Source organism: Mustela putorius, unplaced genomic scaffold, assembly GCF_011764305.1.
Source record: "Mustela putorius furo isolate JIRA1106 unplaced genomic scaffold, ASM1176430v1.1 tig00003845_pilon_pilon_pilon, whole genome shotgun sequence".
Lineage (NCBI taxonomy): Eukaryota > Metazoa > Chordata > Mammalia > Carnivora > Mustelidae > Mustela > Mustela putorius.
The window spans coordinates 54,347,895-54,371,201 of NW_025421998.1; the positions used below are offsets into that span (position 1 = coordinate 54,347,895).

The 23,307-nt window shown below is 44.0% G+C and overlaps 1 pseudogene; it reads left to right on the plus strand.

Moving 5' to 3' along the window:
* The first annotated feature begins 6,383 nt into the window (after window positions 1–6,383).
* On the plus strand, window positions 6,384–7,650 carry LOC106004869 (annotated as a pseudogene).
* Window positions 7,651–23,307: the final 15,657 nt, after the last annotated feature.

Sequence of the window (23,307 nt, forward strand, 5' to 3'; positions counted from 1 at the left end):
ACTTGATTTCATCTTCATGATAATAATCTATGACTCCTGTTACATACATTTTAGAGTTAAGGAAACTGTTTCTAATCTTTTTATCCGAATGCCTGATACATAGTAAGGACACATTTCTGTCAGTTGAGCTGAACAAAACTAGTCATTTGCCTTCATCAAACATACATTGAGTCTTACTATATGCTAGAAACTAAAGATATAAGATTTTGTTTAAAGGCATTGCACTTAAGAATTTCATGTTTGAGTGGAAAAGTCAAGAGTAAATATGATTCCAATGCAATGTGAATGTTCTAAGTTCCATAATAAAGTCATGCACAACATATGATGAGAAAGCAGATGAATCTGGGGAGGGGAAAGATAGCACTGTGAGCTGAGATGATCAGAAAAAACTTCATAGAGAGCATGGAACTTAGCTGGCTTTGATGAGTGTCTACAGGTCCAGAAACTCTACTTTGTAATCTATTGAGGGAGAGATTGACTCCTTTTCTTTAGCCTTGGCCCCTCCAGTTTGCCTTCCAAACTTAATATCCTGCTGCAGAACTTCAGTACTAAATCATTAAAAGATATATAAAAAGAACACATAAGATATTTCTCTCCTATTATAATAATAGTCACCATCTATTTTTTATGATGTGCATAGAGGGAAAGAAAAATAGAAAAATATATTCCAAACTCTTCGTAGGGGTCAGGGGACAGGGAAGAAATTGGAAATCTGCAGTTTCCATGTATATATCTTTGTATGTATTAATTGCTCTTCATAATGTGTACATACAACTTTTATCAAAAAAAAAAATAAAGGTATATTTTAAAACAAAATAAAGCCCCCCAAGGACTCCCCACTGCCTTTAGGCTAAAAGATTAAAGATCCATTGCACAGGGTATATGGTCCTTAAAAGTATCATATTATCTCTCATCTCTGCTGTTACCTCTGCCAGACATACTTTCTCACACCCTTTTCTTATTTAAAAGCCAGTCAAGTATCTCCTCCAAGATGTAATCTTTGACTTGTTCCTGCTCCTGTCTAGGGCAAGTTCAACACTCTGTTTCTCTGTGCTGCCACTTTTGAACTGATTTATTATTATTTAAATTCCTACCTCCCCAAGCAGATTACAGGCAGAAATTCTGTCTCATTAATCTTATATTCCCAATGACTGTATTTATAAATACTTGTAGAATTAGTGAATTAATTTCATCAGGAACTAAAAGTCTTAGTTAATCACGCTGCTTAATCGCCACAGAGCACGTATCTAAAAGGCTTATTTGTAAATTTACAATTAGAGATATCCTTAACAAAAGAACTCACATTCTCCTTGCTAGTGAGCAAGAATACTCAATCAATTAGAAGTGATAACTTGGGCATTTGGGTAGCTCAGTTGGTTAAGCATCTGACTCTTGATCTCAGCTCAAGTTTCAATCTCAGGGTCATGAGTTTCAAGTCAAACGCTGAGCTCTACGCTGGGTGTGGTGCTTACTTAAAAAAGAATGATAACTAATACTTACCAGGCACTTACTATACGCATGCACTGTGCTAAGTGATCACATGTCTTATTCATTGAATTCTCACAGCTATGTGAGGCTGTATTTTCATTCTCATTTTATAGATGAGGCAATTGAGGCAGAGAGAAGTGAAGTAAATTTCACCAAGTCCAGATACCTGGTAAGTGGTAGAAATAGGATCTAAACCCAGACACTCTAAATCCAGAACTTGAATGTCAACCACACACTGGGACTGCCTTATAGAAGAGACATAAATACAATACTAGAAGGAAGAGCCATTGTATATTCACAAAGAATATTTTCATCAAGCTGTGACAGATGAAAGAATTCTTTCCATTGTACTGGAGCAACACATATGATTAGACCAAAACCTAAAGGGATGACCAGTATCCTAAAGGAATGCTGACTGGCTAAACCAGATCAGATCCTCTTTAAGTGAGATTTGACTCAGATGGAAAGAAATAACATTCTCACTGAAGCTGGTAAGACATAGAGAATGGATTACATGAAGCAAAAGGCATGACAAGCCATGAAGTAGAGAATGTTGAATTATAACAATATCACAGCCCTCAGTTTAAGAAGAACATGATTTCTGGTGAGAGGGAAACAAGATAATGCCACCTAGAGTTTGTTGTATGCCAAACAACCTTCCATTCCCAGCTTTGCTTCAAAGTTGGTAAACCTGGCTATGTCATGGTTCCTGTTCTATGATGTAGAGGAAAATGGAACTAATCAATTACATTGTAACCCTGTGGCCTCAGCTAATTATAAAATAACAGAAGAGAGGTGAAGCTATAAAGGTAATAAAATAGGGGAGAAAACTGTCAGGGTTTCACCAGCACCATCCAAAGAAAAGATTCTGCTGACTTTTCAAAGGGGGAAACAAACAAAAAACCTCTAAAAAGGACTAGTTGGTTAAGGTTTTTTTGGTTGCAAGGATGGAGAAACCTATGGAAATATGGGTCATCAAAAAACATCAGACAGCACAACCAGGCATTCTTGAAGAACAGGACCATTCCTTTGAATATCTATCTGCACATTAGTAAAAATGGGAAGAGTAATTATCATTATGGACCGAACTGTATACCCACCTCACCCCAGCAAATTCCTATGTTGAAGCCTCAGCCCTAGTGAAGGGGTTTGGAGGTAAGGCTTTTAACGATGTACTTAAAGTCTGGGCTCCTCGTCTGATAGGGCTGGTGTCCTTCTAAGAGGAAAAGATGCCAGAGCGCTCCCTCCACATCCAAGTGTAGTGGAAAGGCCACATGAGGACGTAGAGAGAAAGGAGCTACTGGTAAACCGGGAAGAAAGGCCTCGCCTATTTGGCCCTTGATCTGGGATGTGGAGCCTCCAGAACTATGAGAAAATAAATCTCTGTTGTTTTAGCTGCCCAGTCTGTGCAAATGGTATGGCAGCCTGAACGGATTAATACACTACCTAATTGGGTTGTGTATGAGAAAAATTAAATCAGATAGTATAAATGTATTAATTAAGTACCATGTATTGGGTTCCTCCCCGTGCCAGGCATTTCACAGACCTCCTTTGTAGTCTTGCAAAACTCCCCCTCCCATACTGCCTGGTACATAGTTGGTTTGTGGAATTTCAAATCTTAATATCAAAGTCTTATTCACATCACATTTATAAGCCATAATTGTTTTTTATAGATTTTCCATATTTTTTTCCATATATTTTTCTGGCCTATTGAGTACAGACATGTATAGTAACCTCTGCTATGGATAATTATGTGTGGAGAATGAGGAAAATAAGGTATAGCCCTCCACTTAAGACTTTATGATCTAGTTAGACTAAGACGAAAATATTAACAAGTTACTTGTCCATGTGGCTAATTTTTGGAAAAAGAATAACATTGAGTCAAGATTAAATATAAGGACCCAGGGACCACAGCTCTGCACTTGAATCCTGGCTCTATCCCCTGGCTGTGTGATCACCTCTTGTCTCTTATCTCATTTGCAAAAGAGGGTCGCAAGAGTGCCCACCTTAGTCAGTTATTGCAAAGATAATATCAGAGACAAGATAGCTGAAATATAGTGTCTAGTGAAGATGTCATTAAAAAATAAGCTACTGAGGAGGCTGGGTGGCTCAGTTGGTTAAACATCTGCCTTTGGCTCAAATCATGATCCCAGGGTCCTGGGATCAAGCCCAGCATTGGGCTCCCTGCTCAGCAGGGAGTCTGCTTCTCCCTCTGCCTCTGCCTGCTGCTCTGCCTATTTGTACTCGCTCTTTCTCTCTCTCTCTCTCTCTCTCTCTCTGTCAAATGAATAAGAATAAAAACTTTAAAAATAAAATATAAGCTATTACTTTTTTTGTTTGTTTGCTTCCTCATTCATACTAGCTTCAGATTCAAAGATCCATCTTCTCTAGAAGCTTTTTTTCTCCAACTCTAAGGTCTCCTATGAGGAGCCTCATGAGAACTTGCTGCACCTACAACATGGGCAGCCCTAAAGTGGGCAAGGGACACATGGATGCAACACGCCGTAGAGCGCAAGCTCCTGGAGGAATATGTTGTACACTGCATCTCCATTAAATCTAAATACAGTGCTTTGTAATGAAGGGAAGCTAACAAACATCTCTTGCTATGAAGAGAAGAATGTAGGCGAGAAGTCACGCAGCTCTGAGCTGCGACCTGCCAGGATTTGAATCCAACTCTGTCACTAACTCAAAATGAGAACCTCAAGAACCAGTTGACAACATATCAGAAAAGCTAATTAATTCACCATGGTTACCAGGAAAATAGGGCCTGTTTTCCAAAATGCAGCCAAATATATGAGCCAACATGAAAAAGAAAAACCATTTTTTATCATGTATCTTGTCTTCCAGAAACGTTATATTTAAAAATATATCCATATTTGGGGCACCTGGGTGGCTCAGTCAATTAAGTTACTGACTCTTGATTTCAGCTCAGGTCATAAACTCAGGGTTGTGATATCCAGCCCCTGCAATGGGCTCCATGTTCAGCATGGAGTCTGCTTGAGATTCTCTCTCACTTCCTGAGTTCTCTCTCTCTCTCCCTAAAATAAATACATAAATCTTAAAAAAAAAAAAAAAACAATTAAAAAAAAAAGAAGAAGAAGCATCACTGGGCCATCCCCTTAGTGTAAGACTCTGCCTGGAAAAGGGGATTTCAGAAAACTTACATACTTAGCCACTGTCCTCAAAGACTTTGTAATCTTATTTGCAAATGGAGTATGCATCCTCTTGATAAGACAAGAGAGTATGGGTTAAGAGCAAAATGTGAGGGTGCCTGGGTGGCTCAATTGTTAAGCATCTGCCTTGGGCTCAGGTCATGATCCCAGGGTCCTGGGATTGAGCCCCACATAGGGCTCTCTGCTCAGTGGGAAGCCTGCTTCTCCCTCTCCCACTCCCCCTGCTTGTGCTCCCTCTCTTGCTGTGTCTCTCTCTGTCAAATAAAAAAAATAAAATCTTAAAAAAAAAAAAAAAAGGAAAATGTAGGGAAGACAAAACATTGTTATAGGAATTTGGAAGAGAGAGAAATCCCAGAAGGCTGGACTACTGGGGGACAATGCACCAGAAGTGAGCCAGAGCTGATTTCTGATGGCTGGGGAGCAGGAAGAGAAGAATAAAGAAATGCCAGAAAGTGCATGATTATGAGGAGAGAAAATGAAACACAGTAGGTGAAACAGAAAGCTCTAGGCAGGAAATAATGAGACCAAGTTATAAAAAGAACCTAAATGTCAAGTTAAGAAATTTGGATTTTAGCCAAAGAGTAGCTGAAAAGCTGCTAAGCATTATAGAGGGGAAAAAATTACAAGGTTAAACCATTTTATTTTCAGGGTTTTTTTTTTTTTCAATTTCCTTTATTTTGTCGCAAAGGAAATAAATTCACACAGTCTAAATTTAAAAGGTACAAATTTGAAGGTACAAAAGGTCTCCCTCCCACTTCTGTCTGCCCATTTTAATCCCTGGAGGCAAACCAATGTTATACCAGTTTCATATATATCCTTCCAGAGAAATCTGTGCACTTGGAGGCAAAGGCACACAGCTCCTCCCCTCCCCTTTTTTGTAGAAGGGATGCATACACACTTATCTACCTTGTGTTTTTCTTTTATTTTTAAAGTATTTTATTTATTTATTTTTCAGAGATAGAGAGAGAGCATAAGCAGGGACAGCAGCAGGCAGAGGGAGAAGCAGGCTCCCCGCTGAGCTAGGAGCCCAATGTGGGACTCGATCTCAGGACCCTGGGACCATGGCCTGAGCTGAAGGCAGATGCTTAACTGACTGAGCCATCCAGGCATCCTTACCTTGTGTTTATCATTTAAAAATGTAACTTAAAGATTATTTTGTATGAATATACAAAAAGATTTCTCAATCCCTTTTTAAAAATGGATGGATTGGTATCGAAGAACACACATTCAAATCCTCTACCTTTTGGGCATCTTACTACCTACCCAGTTCCTCCTGGAGGCAACACAATGTGTCTGATTTTACATATAACCCTTAAGAGATATTCTAGGTATTTGGAAGCAAATAAATACATACACATCCTTCCCCTCTCTTTTAAAATAAACAGAATACATACTATACACTTGCTATCTCAGATATTTAAAACTATTTCTTAGAGATCCAAATGAAGTATCTATATGAATTGATAGCATTGTTCCAATGTCAATTTATATAAAGTTATCATTTACAGTTATGTATAATGCTATCATTGGGGAAACTGGGTGAAGAGAGAGTTCCTGGCACACAAGAACTTTCTGTACAATTTTTGAAACTTTTGTAGTCTTAAATTATGTCAAAATGAGAAGTATTAAGAATATTCCTGAGACACGTTCACTAGATAACTCCCTTCTGTCTGTGGACGCTGCCAAGTAAGCATGGTTAAACTCTCCACTCCCACTGCTATCATGTCTAAGTCAGAGTCTCCCAAAGAGCCTGAACAGATGCAGAAGCTCTTTCTCAGAGGTCTGAGCTTTGAAACAACCGAAGAGAGTCTGAGGAGTCATTCTGAGCAATGGGAAACATTTATGGACTGTGTGGTAATGAGAGATCCAAACACCAAGCGCTCCAGCCACACAAGGTGGATGGAAGAGTTGTGGAACCAAAGAGGGCTGTCTCAAGAGAAGATTCTCAAAGACCTGGTGCCCACTTAACTGTGAAAAAGAGTTTTGTTGGTGGCATGAAAGACATAGAAGACCACTACCTAAGAGATGATTTTGAACAGTATGGGAAAATGGAAGGGATTGCGATTATGACTGACAGAGGCAATGGCAAGAAGAGAGGCTTTACTTTTGTAACACTTGATGACCATGACTCTGTAGACAAGACTGTTATTCAAAAATACTTGGGTGGTTCAGTCAGTAGAGCTGCGGACTCTTGGTTTTTGGCTCAGTTCATGATCTCAGGATCTCATAGGCCTCCACCCTGAGTGTAGAGCCTGCTTAAGAATCTGTGTTTCCCTCTGCCCTTCTCCCTCCCCACTCCTGAGTACTCTCTCTCCCTCTCTTTCTCTCTCTCAAAAAAACAAAACAAAACTCCATACTGTGAGTGGTCACAACTGTGAAGTAAGGAAAGCCCTATTTACACAAGAGATGGCTAGTGCTTCATACAGCTAAAGAGGTCAAAGTGGTTGTGGAAATTTTGAGACATCTCTGCAGACAGTTTTTGGTGGGAATGACAACTTTGGTCATGGAGGATACTTCAGTGGATGGGGTGGCCCTGGGTAAGGTGGTGGTGGCTATGGCAGCCGTGGGGATGGCTACCACAGATTTGGTAATGATGGAAGCAACTCTGGAGGTGGCAGAAGCTGTCATGACTTGGGCAGATACAACTATCAAACTTCAAATTTTGGACCCATGAGAGGAGGAAAAGTTTGGAGGCAGGAGCTTGGGCCCCTGTGGTGGTGGAGTCCAATACCTTGTCACACCATGGAACCAGGATGGCTCAGGCAGTTCCAGCAAAGCAGTAGTGACAGCAGTGACAGGTTTTCATTGCTGTCAGGAAGCAAAGCTGAGCAGGAGAAGAGAGCCAGAGAGTGACAGGGAAGCTCCAGGTTACAGCAGATTTGTGACCTCAGCCAAGCACAGTGCCAGCTGGGCCTCAATGCTGCAAAGAAGACATATTTCAGACAATACTCATGGGTACAGGCAAAAACCTCGAGGACTGGATTTGTGACTAATTGTATAACAGGTTATCCTAGTTTCTGTTCTGTGCACAGTGTAAAGCATTCCAACAAAGGGTTTTTTTTTTTTTTATTAAAGATTTTATTTATTTATTTGACAGAGATCACAAGTAGGCAGAGAGGCAGGCAGAGAGAGGAGGAAGCAGGCTCCCCGCCGAGCAGAGAGCCCGATGCGGGGCTCGATCCCAGGACATCGGGATCATGACCTGAGCCGAAGGCAGAGGCTTTAACCCACTGAGCCACCCAGGCGCCCCTCCAACAAAGGGTTTTAAGGTAAGTTTTTTTTTTGCACCCATGCTGTTGATTGCTAAATATAATAGTCTGATCATGAGGCTGAATAAATGTCTTAAAAAAAATATTTCATAGTGATCATTGCATATCAGTACACAAATAACTTTCCTTTTTATAGAGGCATAGTAGCATTTTAATAATTTATTTTACTTGTCTCTAGGAAGGCTAAATATTTCAGATAAAATTACTAAAAATTAATAGTGTCCATCTGAGTGTGTGCAGTCCTTGGCTCCATGGTTAAGAGTGATCTATATACCCTATGTAACCATGATAAAGATTCAGAGGGAAAGGCCCAGCCAGCCAATGAGGAGGACCCAGCTCTCATCCTAGTCCTAGTGGTTTGACCTTGAGCAGGTCCCTTAATCCTCAGGTCTTGGCTCTCTTATCTGCAACATTGGGATTACCCGCCCCTGGTTACCTTCCAATTATCTTGAGGGTGAGATGAGATAATAGATGGGCCCCTAGTTACTTAAGTCCGAACCCACTGTGCAGATAAAAGGTTTGGCAAGTGCAACTATTACTTACAGCCTATATCATAAGCCTTTGTCTACAGTCAGAAGGAATTCTCTCATGGCTGATTCAATCTCTGAGTATCAAACAGAGCTGCATCCTAAGTCACCTTATTTTTCATTTAAGACAGAATGACTTTCTGGGCCCTTCTGTTTTCTAATCCAGTCATTAATCACAGGCAGAAGGTGTACCACACAGGAATAACAAGAAGGGACAGAATTCTAAGACAAGAACTGAGTGGGGAACACTCACTGTAAGCCCAGAGGAGAGCTGCAGCAGGTCCACGATGGTGGGAAAGGGCATAATGGAGAAAAAAAACAGTGCTCAAGAGCCATTCAGGGCCTAAGAAGCAACTTGGTTGCCTAGCAATACCAAATGGTCCTCTGGAGTTAGTGTCTTGGAGAGGATACTTGCTAAGAATTGTGCAGGTTCTGAAATTAGTTCTGAAGTTAGTCTTTCATGAATGCTAGCAAAAAGTCAGGAGACCCTTGGGTCAGAAACCAAACTGTTATTTATTATATGTGGCAAAAGAAGTAGCCAGAGCCTTGTGTTGGTTTGCAGGGGTTCCCTATGCCCCCCAAACTTCATACTGATGACACAATAGACCCATCTAGGATGCCTGTACATGTTATGGGAGAGGGAAGCTGATCTGGGGAAATCACTGTTATTACATGAGCAGAAGCAAGCTTGGTCTTCATCTGGGAGGGGGCATTACATCCTTCCTCAAGGCTCCTTGCTATAAACATAGCCCTGAATGGCTGGGGTGAAGACCATTGGGGCCATGTATTCTTGGCGTACTCATAGCATGCAGAGATGCTCAATGCTATGCAGTCTGTCTCTCTCAACAGCACTTTGAAAGTAGGAGGGAAACTTTAGACAAGGTTGATTCACAAATGAGGCTGAACTATATCAGAGGGAAAGCAATTCCAAGAAGTCCAAAAGTAAGGAGCTGGAAAGAGCAGGTAAGTCAAGGGCCAAAACAAGACTGAAGACAGGGATGTGGGATGTATCTATGGTAGAAGTCTAAGAAAAGAGAAAACCTGTGAGGGAGACAAGATGGAAAGCTAATGTGCCCAGAAAAGCAGCTGGGAAAAGTGCCTGATCAATAGAGTAGGACAAGATGGTAGAGGCAGGCAGGTGGTGCCAAAAGTCAGGCAGGACAAAGACCAGCGCAGTGTGAAAGTAGAGTCAGCACGCTCGTACTCAGATGTCTAGGGAAGTTCTTCCAGCCCCAGCCCGACGTCAGGCGAGGAGCCCCTCCTGCACACTTCCGTAGCACCCTCGGCACCCCCAAAGGCCACCCCACCGTGGCACCTCTCCGCGGCTGGCATTCAGTGCAAGCACTTGGAAATAATGAGTGAGTTATTCATGGGCTAGTCTGTTTCCGGTGTCATTATGTGGCCCATTGTGACAGATTCTGCAGATATATCAATGGAAGATGAGGACTAGGAACAAAGGCAAGTCACTAGAAAATTGGCAAGTCATGGGACAAATCTGAAGGCAGACTTGTCCAATTAAAGGTACACAGAGCACATCTCCAGCAACTTGCTGGGGGCCAGGAATAGCCAAGACAATGTGCTGTTATTCTCTGTGACCCCCTCTCCCACCTTCTCCCTTGTATGTGGCTACAGACCGCGAGGCAGAGGCATCCACACTGCCTCAAAGAGAAGCAGGATTGTTACAGCTGAAATGAAAAGACATGGAAACAATTTCATCTTTTAATAAAATGTCCACCAGTGACCTTCTGAATTAAAATTTCGAGGGTGGAGAGGAGGGGGGAAGCAAGGTACAGAGCTCACACCAAAGCAGTGGCATCTGGGAGAGAGAAAAGGAGGAAGAGGCCCCTGCTTCCTTCTGGGGGAGTACGTGGAGTAGGAAAGGAGGTCAGAGATGGGGGCATAGAAACCTGATTTGGAGAGAAGAGGGCCTGCTCCAAGGCTCCAGGTTGGGGGAGTCATATCAGGATATCTCCAAGCTCCCACCTTCTCACCTCAGGGTCTTTGCATTTACATTGCCTCTGGCTAGTTTCCCGGCTCAGCCTCTCACTACCTTCTCATCTCCTCAGGAATCTCAGCCTCTCGTAGCTGACCATTCTACCTAAAATACTAACTCCGTTCGCCAATCTCTCTGATTTTACTTACTTTCCTAAAGCATATAGTACACATCAGGGGATACTGACCACCAGAATTCCTATGATTTTCTTTTCCTGATGAAAATGGTAAGAGAAAGAAACAAAAAGGTTAAAAGTTCTGCCATGTCTCTTACACCCTTTGCTCTCTTCTAAGGAATTTTGTAAGCTTGCTACAGGGTTATGTTTCCACTGGAAGGTAGAAGTTTCCCTTTCAGGACCTCAGATGAAGAAAGAAAAGCTGAAATTAGATGCCACTGCAGACAGTAACTGGGGTTTTAAAAGAGAAGGTTGGGTCACCTCGTCCTTTTGGAAACAGTGGCCAAATCACATCCACAGACCTACCCCACGGAAGACCCTCTGTTTGCCGTTCCTGTGAAAGGGGTCTGATAGAGAGCAGCGATTCTCCACTGCCCAGACTTTTGAAACCAAAGTGACCTCAACAAAGGGCAAAGAATCAGTGTGGTTAACATCTTATTAAATAACCATTACTCTGATTTCTAATGGAAGTAGTTCACAGTAGGAAGTATGTATAATCCCTCAGGGGAAAAAAAATAACCACTTTTTTAATTGCAGAAAATTTTAATTCATGAGGCCATTAGTGGAAATTTTTTTTTAAAAGATGAAATTTATTCTCTCCCGAGATAATCCCTCTCTTTACTGCCTTTTAAAAAGAACCAATTAATGAATGATTTTTTAAAAAATCTGGCAAGGAGAAGAGATGCTCCCTATCTCTGGCCACATGAACCTAAACACCAAGCCAGCATCTACAGATCAGCCTATGCCCTTGGGAGCACAGGGATGGAAAAATCAATGTAATCATTCTTTTCTGTGCTGTGGGGGTGAGAGCCTTCTGTCAACAGGGGCTTGATGGATGCCCGTGGTTTTCTCAGCAGAAGAAAATCCACTTATACCTCAATAATTTGCTGAGCCATTCCAAATTTTCACATGGGAACACATCATTGGTGCCCCAGGTTCACTCCTGACCAGAATCAGGACCCTTAATACCCAAAGGGGTGGAGCCTAACACTTCACTCAGGTGGGATCAATAGTCAAAAACCCTCCCCTGACTTCTCTGCCCTGTGGGCTGATTACAAACTCCTACTTTATTTTTTAAAATATTTATTTATTTATTTATTTTGGGGGGGTGCAGAAGAAAGAGAGTCTTAAGCAGATGCCGCATTGAGCTCAGTGCCTGCACGTGGAGCCCCATGTAGGGCTGGATTTCACGACCCTAAAATTGAGTACGGGACAGGCAGAGCTAGGTAGGGAGAGACAGATCGAGGGCTATGAGTTCAGGCTCACAGAAATCCCAAAAATGCAGAGGTGTAAGGAAACCAGAGATAAGAGAACACACCAGACCACCCTGCCCCTAGGTGTCTGGGTGGGGTGGGGGAGGGTCTTATTTATGACAATCTCCTGTGGTCAACAGTACATAAACATACCCTAAAAAGAAGTAAGCCATTAAAGATGTTATCACTAGTCCTGCTTACACAAAGGAGCTGTCAGTCAACAAATTAAAAAGATTTAAGTTCTCTGGTTAGCTTTCAATAAAAGACCAACCCTAAAAGCCCTCAGTGGCAACCCTACTGGGACCCCTCTCACTCCTGATAGCTTTGTTTTCTGTACTCTTGCTTAGTAAAAATCCAATGGCTTTACTCACTCTCCTTTGTCCGGAAGATTCATTCTTCAACTCCATGAGACAAGAACCCAGCTCTCCTGCTCCAAAGTCATGTCCTGAGCCAAAACCAACCCTGCACCCAACTGCCTGTGCCACCCAGGAGCCCAAAAATTACATCCAAGTCATCGAGAACAAAGTCATGCAGAGGGGAGCACCAGGCCCTGAGGAAGCAGCCCGAAGAAAGCCTGCACAAAGAAGACTGAGGAATGATTAAAGGATTCGTCACAGTTCAAATTTGGTTCAAATTCAGTGATTGCTTTGGATTCTGAGCCTCTTAGCAAAAAGAAAGCTCATTTCCATAAGCAGCGACTCTTGCCACTAATGGGGTGACCTGGGGCAAATTTGGAACAAAGCCTCCAGCCCATAATGCGATAGCTAGGATGTTCTGAGGGCACAGGAGTCGGTGCCACCGAGCCCAGAGGGGAGAGCTAGCGCACCCAGAACCAAATCTCTCTCTAATTCGATCCAGAAGACCCAGAAAGCAGCTAGAGACCATGGCAGGGAGGAAAGATGGCATGGTTGGGAAAATGGCTGCTGATAAGCAGTGAGAGCTGCTCGTTGTCCTCTGCCTTCCCTCCCTAATACACAGGCACAGATGTGCACGAGCAAAATGTGACACTCTGAGCACTACGCACCCACCTCCCTCGCAGTAGGACAGAACAGTGCTCACACTGTGTGAGGAAATGTTAGGAGTTATTTGGACCATGAGATAGTCAGGGCCAGGGTGCCCAACAAGAGAACAGGGAGTCAGGACAGCTAAGATCAAAAAACACTGACATCCTGTTTTGCAGCTTAAACAAGCCCGCACTAGCATTCTGTTTTGCAGCTTTTGCAGCCTCTGCAAAACGTCCTAAAATAAGACAACCACAAAGCATTTGTCCCTATCCAGGGCAAAAGGCAGTTAAGACATCAACCCCCAGATGTCAGCAACAAAGAATCATCAGTACATAGACATTAGCCCAAAAGGTAGACAGATACGTGACCAAAGCCCTGACTGGCACAACTCAGCACACCCTGACTGCTTAAGATAGTTCCGCAAAGGAGCTCATAGAAACCCCTAAACTTAGAAACTCCAGTGGTAGCCCTCTTAGGTGGTCCCCTGCCTCTCTGGAGCCCCTGCCTCTCTGAGAGCTTTGTACTATCACTCAATAAACTTTGCTCTGCTGCCCACCACTCTTCGCCTGGTCTACCTCTTCATTCTTCCAAGTGGCATGACCAAGAACTGTGGGCACTAAAAGCTAAGAAATGCTGTAACAGAAAGAGTAGGGCTCAGCAGGAGGGGGTGGGACTTCCCCAACCCCAGGCTGCCCAGCCAGCTAGCAAGCCCCAGGGAAGGGTAATTTGGAGATAGAAAAATTCATTAACCTCTAAAACCTAGTTCTTGCCTTCCTAGGAGAACCATAAGCAGGGTAAATAATCTTGAGGGTGACATATATCTTAATGGAGAGAGTGTGATAGGGTGGTAATATTTGGGGGAATACATTGTTTTTCTCTTTTTTGTTTTTTTTTTTTTAAGATTTTATTTATGTATTTGACAGACGGAGATCACAAGTAGGCAGAGAGGCAGGCAGAGAGAGAGGAGGAAGCAGACTCCCTGCTGAGCAGAGAGCCCGACATGGGGCTCGATCCCGGAACCCTGAGATCATGACCTGAGCCAAAGACAGAGACTTCAACACACTGAGACACGCAGGCGCCTCCTCTTTTTTGTTTCTTGATATGTTCGTTTATTCATTCATCCAAAAAAGGGTAATTAAGTGTCTCTCTGTTCCATGGGGATCTAGAGATAGAGAGATAAAAAAAAACAGGCAAGGCTCTGGCCTGCCCAGACTTTACTTTCTAATAGGAAAGGCAGTTGGTAAAACAACCGCGAATACTTCCTTGGTGCCTTCCGTGTGTCAGGCCCTCCATTTAGGAACTCATGTGTTTCTCACAATGTTCCCATTGTAGTATACGTAGTATAGATATAGTATGCTACTATTATCCTCCCCGTTTTACAAATTAGGAGAGGGAGGCATCAGTGGGCTGAGTAACCTGCCGGGTGTGCACAGCTAAGAGTAACAAAACAAGGATTTGAACACAGGAAGGAAGATTTTAGAGTCCATGATCTTAATCAATACAGAATGGCACATATCTGGGCTGGGGGGATAGAGACACAGAAAGAACTAGAAAAGGCTGTAACCATTCACATTCCCAGGGGATGGGAGACTCCTAAGTAAGTAATCTGGAAAGGGACTTAATGTTTTAGTAGAGAAAGCAGGTCAGTCAAGAGCTAGGTAGAGGGGCACAAGAGTACATGCTATGGAGAAAGCAATGGGGCAGGCATGGGTTGGCAGGCTGCCCAGGGCAGGTGGCATTGGCATCACCCAGGGCAGGTTCCCAAGGCCTGCCCAAGCCAAAAGCAAGTGTGTTCATGAGTGACTAGGCCCCAGGTTTCAGCCACAAACCCCAGAGAAGAGCTAGGACTGGAGCAGTCACATTTCAGCGGTCACTGTCACAACACAGCTCCCACCATGGCAAAGACCAGCTGCACTGAGTCATCCTCAGTGCAGGATCAGCCTGTCTTCCCTCTGGTGCCCTAAGTACCTCCCATGTACCCTCACCAGATGCCATAGAGAAGGGAAGGAAAGGGGAGCAGGAACCCCAAAGACTGGGCCCTTTACAAAAACAGACTAAACATTTACCTCCAATGTCTATTTAAATGATGGAACCTGAATACATTTACCTGACTTACTAAGCATAAAGCCCTCTGGGCACGTTAGGCCCTATCTAGCAGCAAGCACAGACGTTGGTGACATCACTGCTTGCCGTAAAGGCTACATCTGGTGCGGAGAGAAGAAAGGACGAAGGGTGATCACAAGAGAAGCTAAACAGATCCTGTCACTTCCCTTCAAGGCGGAACAGTTCCGGCTGCACAGATGGTTAGTTACATCGAGGGTTAGGAATAAAACGCATGTATTAGATGCATCTCTGGAGAGAACAAAAGGATTATTCATTGTTTCATTATCATTTTTTGGAAAGCTATAAACGTGATTTAGGAGAAGCCATTTGCGGTATTGCTGCATGCAATTACCCAGCACAAATTTGGACGAACCCGGCAGCTATTTCCAGACTTCCTAATGTGGGTCATGAACACACGTTCATCAAAATGGACAATGCGACTGAGTGGCTTCCCATATTCATCATTGTTTCTCTGAAAGGCATTTATTAGCAACTGCCTGCATGAGGTTCAGGCAGCCGGGGTTTTATATACAGAAATTAAGCAGTCATAGTCCCTACCCTCTCGAAATCTACGCTTGCCAATGCTAATTTGAGCAATCACCTAAAAATACAACGAAACAAGACTCATCTGCAATTATTCTCTGTCCCACATGCTTCTGTTCTGTGGCTCTTTCTCACTGTCCACTTGGGGATTCTGTACCTGCTGTTCTTGCTACCTAAAACTCCATCTGGGTTAAAGTAGGAACATGGAACATCAGGTTGGGGCTATATTCTTTTGGGACTGAATACTGGGAAGATTGCTTTTCTTGTGCAAAAGAGGCTCACACTGTTGAATACCTACACAGTTTCCATTATTCTGCCATACCCAGCTTTTTTTTTTTTTTTTTAAAAACGCATTTCCTACTATCATTTGCAGCTAGAGGAGGGCATGTAACACATTTCTGGCCAATGAGATGTAAGTGGAAATCACCACAGAGGGCTTGTGGGAAAGTGCTTTTTTAAAGAGCTACTTTGTTGGCCTTTGCCTTTGTCTTCTCCCTTCCAGTCGTCTTGCCTGGAAAGGGGATGAAATGCTGGATGTGCAGGAGCCATCTTGTGACAACAAGGTGTCGTTCAGAAGGGCCAAAGTCACAGCCTAAGGATGCTAAACAGAAACATAGAAAGAAACGGGGTCCCTTTCCACCAGTTTGAATTGATATGTGAGGAAAATAAGACTGCCATAAAGTTGACCCCTAGAACCCTAACTGGTTCTAAGCGTTGTGCGGGTGAGGTTGTGTAAATTAGGGCATCACTGTGACTAAAGCTCCCTTTCTGATAGTATTTTCTTCCTTTTTTGAGCACTGGCCTTTCTCTGAGCAATGTTAGCATGGGCGGAGTTTTGCCCGAGTTCAATCTTGAGCATCAAACAACAATTTTGTGAGGGTCTAAGATGCACATCTCAGAAGAACAACAAACAAGAAAGAAAAGGAGGCTAGAGTAGTGTAAAGAACAGACAGAGTAAGGAGAGGCTCGAAGGGTGGAGGAAGGTGGGGCAGCAGCACTCTGCCGGGTCGGGAAAGGCCTCCCTTCTAAGGGGTGCAGTCACTGGGAGGACCACCATAACCACCTACCACAGACTGGGGAACTTCAACAACAGAAATGTATTTTCTCACAGTTCTGGAAGGTCCTTGAAAGTCCAAGATCAAAGTGCCATCAGGGTTGATTTCCAGTAAGGCTATAGACAATGTCTTCTTGGTGTGTCCTCCCAAAGCCTTGCCTCTGTTCAAAGAGACTTAAAGAGAGAAAGGGAGACAGGGAGATCTGGTGACTTTCCCTCTTCTTATGAGGACACTAGTCCTTTTGGATTAGGGCCTCATCCTCATGGCTTCATTTAACTCATTTATCTCCCTAAAGGCGTTACCTGCAAATACAGTCACACTGGGGATCTGAGCTTCAACATAGATCTTAGCGGAACACAATTCAGCTATGACAAGCGGCTTATGAACAGAATCAGAAGGAAGATACAGTGAAGGCAAACTGAAGCCTGGAGGAAGAGCATTGGAGGCGGGGGAACAGCAAGCACTAAGCTGTGTGGCAGAGAATGCTGGCATGGCCGAGGGGCAGCAGGGAAATCAGCCCAACTGTGCAAGTGAACAAGGGGGAAATTGCCAGGGAGAAGGACGGGGGAGAAATGGAGGCCACATCTTGGATAGTCTTGTAGATCATTAAAAAACCCGGCCTTCACACTGAGAGAAAGGAGGAGCCACTCAAGAGGTCTGAGCAGAGGAGCAACATGATCTTACCAATGTTTTAAAGAGTTCTCTCTGGTCATTGTGTGGAAATGGACTCTACGTGCTGAGATGGAAGCAAAATGTCAGTTAGAAGGCTGTTAAAATAATCAGGAGAGAGATGATGGTGCTTGGACTTGTGTAGTTGAGAAGTGGGCAGATCTGGGATTTATAAAGGGAGAGATGATGGGATCTGCTATTGATCAACGAAGGTGCAAGAGAAGAGAGGAGTTTGGAACACCTCCAAGATTTTGGCCATATGCACTGGAAGAATAAAATTGCTATGTACTCAAGTGGATTAATGGTGAGAAACTCAATTTTGAGGGGTAAGATATCAAGAGTTGAGTTTCAGGTAAGTTAATTTCAAGACACCTTTTAGAAACCCAAGTGCGGGGCATCTGGATGGCTCAGTTGGCTGAGCACCTGACTCCTGATCTTGGCTCAGGTCATGGTCTCAGGACTGCAAGACTGAGCGTCATGTCAGGTTCCTGATCCTGTCTGGATGCTCTACAATTTATTTATCCATTCATCTGTTGAAAGACATCTCAGTTGCTTCCAGGCCTTGGCAATTAGGAATAAATTTATTCATATTAAAGTTTTTGTGGACATAAGTTTTCAACTCCTTTCAAGGATCATGATTGTATCATGTGGTAAGAGTATGTTTCGTTTTATAAGGAGCTGCTAAACTGTCTTTCAAAATGGCTATGCTGTTTTGCATTCCTACCAGTAGTGAAGGAGAATTGCTGATGTTCTACATCCTCACCAACATTGGGTATTATCACCATCTGAAATTTAGCCATTCCAGTAGATATATAATGGCTTCTCATTGTATTAATTTGCAATTCCTTAATGACATATGCCACATGCCAACCCCTAATTTTTGCTGTATCCTATTCAATGGAAGAAATTCACTAGGTCCAGCCTATACTGAAGAGGAAGGTCATGGATAGCAGGAGATGGGGCCACTGGGGACCATCTCAGGGGCTGACCACCATAATTAAACTAAGAAATGAGGGGAGAAGAGGAATTAAAGACAAATATAGACACTTTGGAGGAGTTTTATTATTAAAGAGAAGAAAAGAACTGAGAGGTTATTTGTAGAAGTATGTGTAGTCAATGTTTTCCTTTTCTTTGTTTTGCAACAAACCAGATCATTATTACTTTGGATATATTGCTATATAACCAAATAAAATTCTATTTTATATCTTTATTCATATACTTCCTAGAAGTATGGTGAAAATAGCTAAAGTTTGTAAATAAGAACCCTGAAAGGGAATTTTTTTCTTTTCAAGATTTTATTTATTTATTTGAGAGACACAGAGTATGAGAGAGAGAGAGAGAGCATCAGAAGGGGGAGGGTCAGAGGGAAAAGCAGACTCCCTGCTGAGCAGGGAGCCAGATGCAGGGACTCTATCCTCGGACTCCAGGATCACGACCAACTGCGACACCCAGGCACCTGGGAATTTTTTTTTTTTTTAAAGATATTATGTATGGGATGCTTGGGTGGCTCGATCGGTTAAGCATCTACCTTTGGCTTGGGTCATGATCTTAGGGTCCTGGGATTGAGTCCTGAATTGGGCTCTTTGCTCAGCAGGGAGTCTGTTTCTCCCGCTGCCTGCCACTCCCCCTGCTTCTGCTTGCTCTTGCTCTCTCTCTCTCTCTTTCTCTCCGGCTCTGATAAATAAAGATTTTATTTGTCAGAGCAAATGAGAGGTGTCCCGAAAGAGGATTTTTAAAATCATCTGTTTTGTACCCACATGGGGATCAGAAAGAAGCACATCCACACCCTAGTGCTCCCAGGACACATACAGGTTCACCTTCTAATTGCCAAAATCAGCCACACAAGTTTATTTAGGCAGATGAAACCAACAGACTTCAGCGTGGGCAGACATTCTCTCTTGGCTTGAAAACAAGTCTACAGCTGCTTGGAAAAGGCAGGCTGCTGGGCAGAGACCTGCATGTGCCAAATGGCCCAATGACCAATTAAATTGTTACGGAACTGGAGTGATCATTTAAATCGTGACAAATGTCTGCAGTTCCTTTAGCTTCTGACTCTCCACTACAACAACACAATAAAATATGCACTCAACACAGAGACAAAGTAAATGAATGGGCCAATTAATTCATCAAAGCAAATGCCCTAGATCTGTGTCTGATGTCAGTTCATTGAGAACAAATGAGTCTTAGCATCTCCTGGGTATAGGGACTGGGCAACAGCAGGGTTTGGAGGAAGGTGATAAACAATGTTCTTTCTTTCCCTTCCACATCCAAAACCAACACAGAGGTAAAACACAAAATGGAAATTGAAGTGTTCCCTTTACTACTAGCAACACTGTATCCTCGGTGTTCAGTCTGTTCTAGTTCCATCCCAGTTTAGACCATGAGTCATCATAGCCTTACACTGAGCCTGTGCAGTGAGGGAAGCAAGAGAACAGGAGTCCTCAGTTTATAGCCTTCCAGTGGATTTGCTCTTCTTTGAGGAAGATGAGCCATTGGCTGATCATCTACATCACCCACCATGATGTACTTGGGGGCCAAAAATTTTAAATGAGTAAAATGCAGAATCATGTTTTTGCAGTTAATGAGAAATACTATTTCATTTAGCTAGGACTATGGGGAAACCACAAAGATAAAGGTAATGACACTTACAATGTACCCAACTGTGTACTGAACCAAGAAAACCCTCAATGGCTTCCACGTGGTCCCTTCTTCCCTCCCATTCCCCTCTCATCAGAGAAGATAATCTTAGCCTCTTCTATTGAGAAGAGGGGGCAGGTGGAGAATGGACAGTCACAAGCCTACCTTGGATTGCATGCTCTCAAAATTCATGTTAGCATTGGATTTTATTGAAATTCTTTCCTCTTCTAGAAGGCCATGGGGAAATGGTGGGCAGAGGCATTATCTAGCAGAAGTTCCTTGACAGAGAAACGTGGGGGGGGGGGCAGGGTAAAGTGGTAAAGTTCCCCACTAGCAGCAGCAAAACTAGCCAGAGAAATGACCAACACCTGCTGAGGCCCCAGAATGCCTTCTCTGCAAGTGTGTGAGAAGCAGACCAAGAAAGGAAATCCAGCAGGTTTTTTCAAGTCCTTACCGTGCCCCAAGGCCTCGGCCAGGTACTGCAGGGATAAATTCACACTCAAGGTGACCCAGGAGAGTTACAGCCTGGGATAAGTCCCCATCACTGCCACCATTATGAGCCTCTGAGACTTTGATAGCGTGAATACTCAACTACGTTGGGGGGGTAAATGGTGAGTATCTTTTTCTGCAGTCATTTTATCCTTACCCAAACATATTTCAGGCACTATATTGAGTTCTGAGAGCCAGCAGAGAAGGAAACAGAGTCCTCATGGAGCTTATATTCCACCACCATGACAACTCTGCTTTTGGGGAACATCATAAGGCCAGTTCTACTCCACCAGAGAAAATTCTAGCTGATCTATAAAGTACCTTCTACTCTAGAATTCCACTTTAATTCTCTCCACCTCTGATTTTTACCTCTCCGCTACTTGATGTGCGGTGAGCTTCCTGCTGGTGATTCTAGATTCACTGACCATTTAGCTGGCTGGGCTCAGTGGTTCCTGCTGTGCCCTTGGCACACTGTGTGGTCTTCCATCGCCCAGGAGGACGGCACTTTCCATTCCTTGAGGGCAGGTGCAGTTTCTCATACCACTTTATTCCCCCAGCACCAATCACATTGCCTGGGACAGTCGGCACTCAGAAAATACTTGTCACGCTAAACACTCCCTCCAACCAAAATAATCTCAAGTGTCCCAGTTTCTAGGAAGCTCCAAATCTCAAAATTCCAAAAGCAGGTTAAGGACAAGGCTGGAGAGAGCGGCTCCTGGGCAGCCGTGCTTCTGTGGCTTGCAGACCACCCTGAGGGAAGGCATGGAATACTTTGGTGGTGGGAGGGGTGGTGTATGTACCTAACATTATCTGATGCCAGGAATTTCATCTAAAATGCCCTGAGGTAGATGCACACCACACCTAGAGAGGTGTTCCGGCAGGTGTGCCCGAATCTGCAGGCTCCGAGCCCCGGGCGCCGGCAGGGGGGGTGCGAGAGCCACCGGGCGCCCCCAGCGGGGCGGGTACAGGGCCGGGAGGGGCGCTCGGGTAACTTTTTGGTTGGTTGCCGCAGGGTGCCCCATCGCCCAGACTCCTTTTAAACTTGGTCTCTCCAACGCCCTCTCTTTTCCGCCGCGGCGCGCGACTGGGTAAGTACCTTAAGACCGGCTCGACGCCGAAACAGGCCACGTGGGGGGTCTCTGGTGGCACTTACTAGACGCTTCCCTCCTTGTCCCCGTGCTCGCCCCGTCCGGGTCTCCGTGACCCCGGTTCGGCCTCAGCTAGGCGCCCCTTGGGAAAAGCACCCCGATCCCGGGGAAGGAGCCCTCTTAGGTGGGCTCCGGGATCCGGGGACCCTAGTCCCCGGGAAGCGACCTCGTGGCGCCTAAATACCACGCCCCCCCCAGTCCCTGCACATCTCGTGCTTGTGGCCCCGACGCTCAAGGGCTCCAGGCCACTATTTCAACGAAAAGAGAACTATCGGAGAACGCCCCTGGGGGCCGGGGGGGCGCCGAGCCTGCTGGGTATCCGCGTTGCCGCCGCACTCGGGACTCCAGTCTGCCAGCTCTTGGCAATGACCCCTGACATTGCCAGTTTGGAGAGTGAGGGAGATGGTGGATCTGAGCGCTTGAGGTTTCCGTGCAGAGCAGCGTGGTTACAGTGCCAGCCACAAACCGAGGGGACGCAGCCGCTTACTACAGACGCCTTTGCCTTGACACTTTGCAGGGCAGTTGGGCTTTTCCAAAGGTCTGGGATGAGTCTTGCCAAAGCTGGTAACTGCTGTGAGCCCTCTTCAAGGAGCCTGCAATGTTCTCCCCAAAGTCATGGTTTTCTGTCCTGGGGGAAAAAAATCTGAACCATTGGGGTTCTGATCTGTGTCCACTAAGACATTGGCACACCTTGCTGTAGAAAGGGTTGGTCTCCGAATTTTGTAGAGATCTAAATTTAAGTTGAATGAAGAACTCCTTGTAGATATCTTAGGTATCACTTAGGAATCTCCCTTTGAAATATGAGGCTTGTGAGGTTCACATGTTTGTCCTAGAGTTATGAAAGGATTTAGCACTTATTAGAAAATAATTCAATCTTACTGATTAGGAAACCCAGTGGGACATCCATTTTATCCATTTTAGAGGGGGGTGGGTAGTTTTGCAAGCTGTGCTGTAGGGACCCTTTTGCCACCATATAGCCATATATACGAGTCCAAAGCACATGGCCAGGGTTCCCTGCCCTGCATCCCCCCATCTGGTGACTAGCACTGCCACACCAGCAAATACAGTGGTCAGGCTTTGTTTTATAATTGCTTTATATGTTGGGGCTTCCTCTTGAGCCAACATTTCAACATTTCCATCTGAGACAGAAACATGGGCCCAGAGAGCCAGGCAGCATGACAAGGAAGCAGCAGCTTGAGCCAGTGTCTATTTAAGGATCGTGGAAACTGAACAGGAGCTGGAAACTTCTCAACTTGCTAGCTCTCTGCCTCTGGGTAAACAAGTTCCAGGCTTCCTTTGGTTTTTAAATCTGTTTGGAGTTTGTTTTAATGTCTCCTAGGTACAAACTGTTGCCAGTAGTATTTACTTTTTTTCTAAAATTGCTACTATTCCAGGCTAATGTAACAAAGAGATCAAGCTGTCACTGACATGAATTCTGTGGAATCCCAGATGATAGGAACTTAATTCACTGTTCATTTTACTCCTGGCTGAATGTTACCAAGGAGGTTCTCAAGTGTGAGGAAATTTTGGAGGATGTCACCTTTTTACAGAAATTCTATTCAAAAGGAAGCTTTTTCTTCATCAAATGTAGCTAGTAGATAACTACAATTAAAGACACTCTACAAAACAAAAAGCCCCAACCCATAAAAAGGGACATGATATTCCTAATGTTGTTCTCACTTTTCTCCCAGGCTCAGTCCAGTTCAAGATGTTGACAAACTTCAGGTATGGACCAAATGGAGAGAATTTGGCTTGAGTTATTAAGTGCTGAATGGAATTCT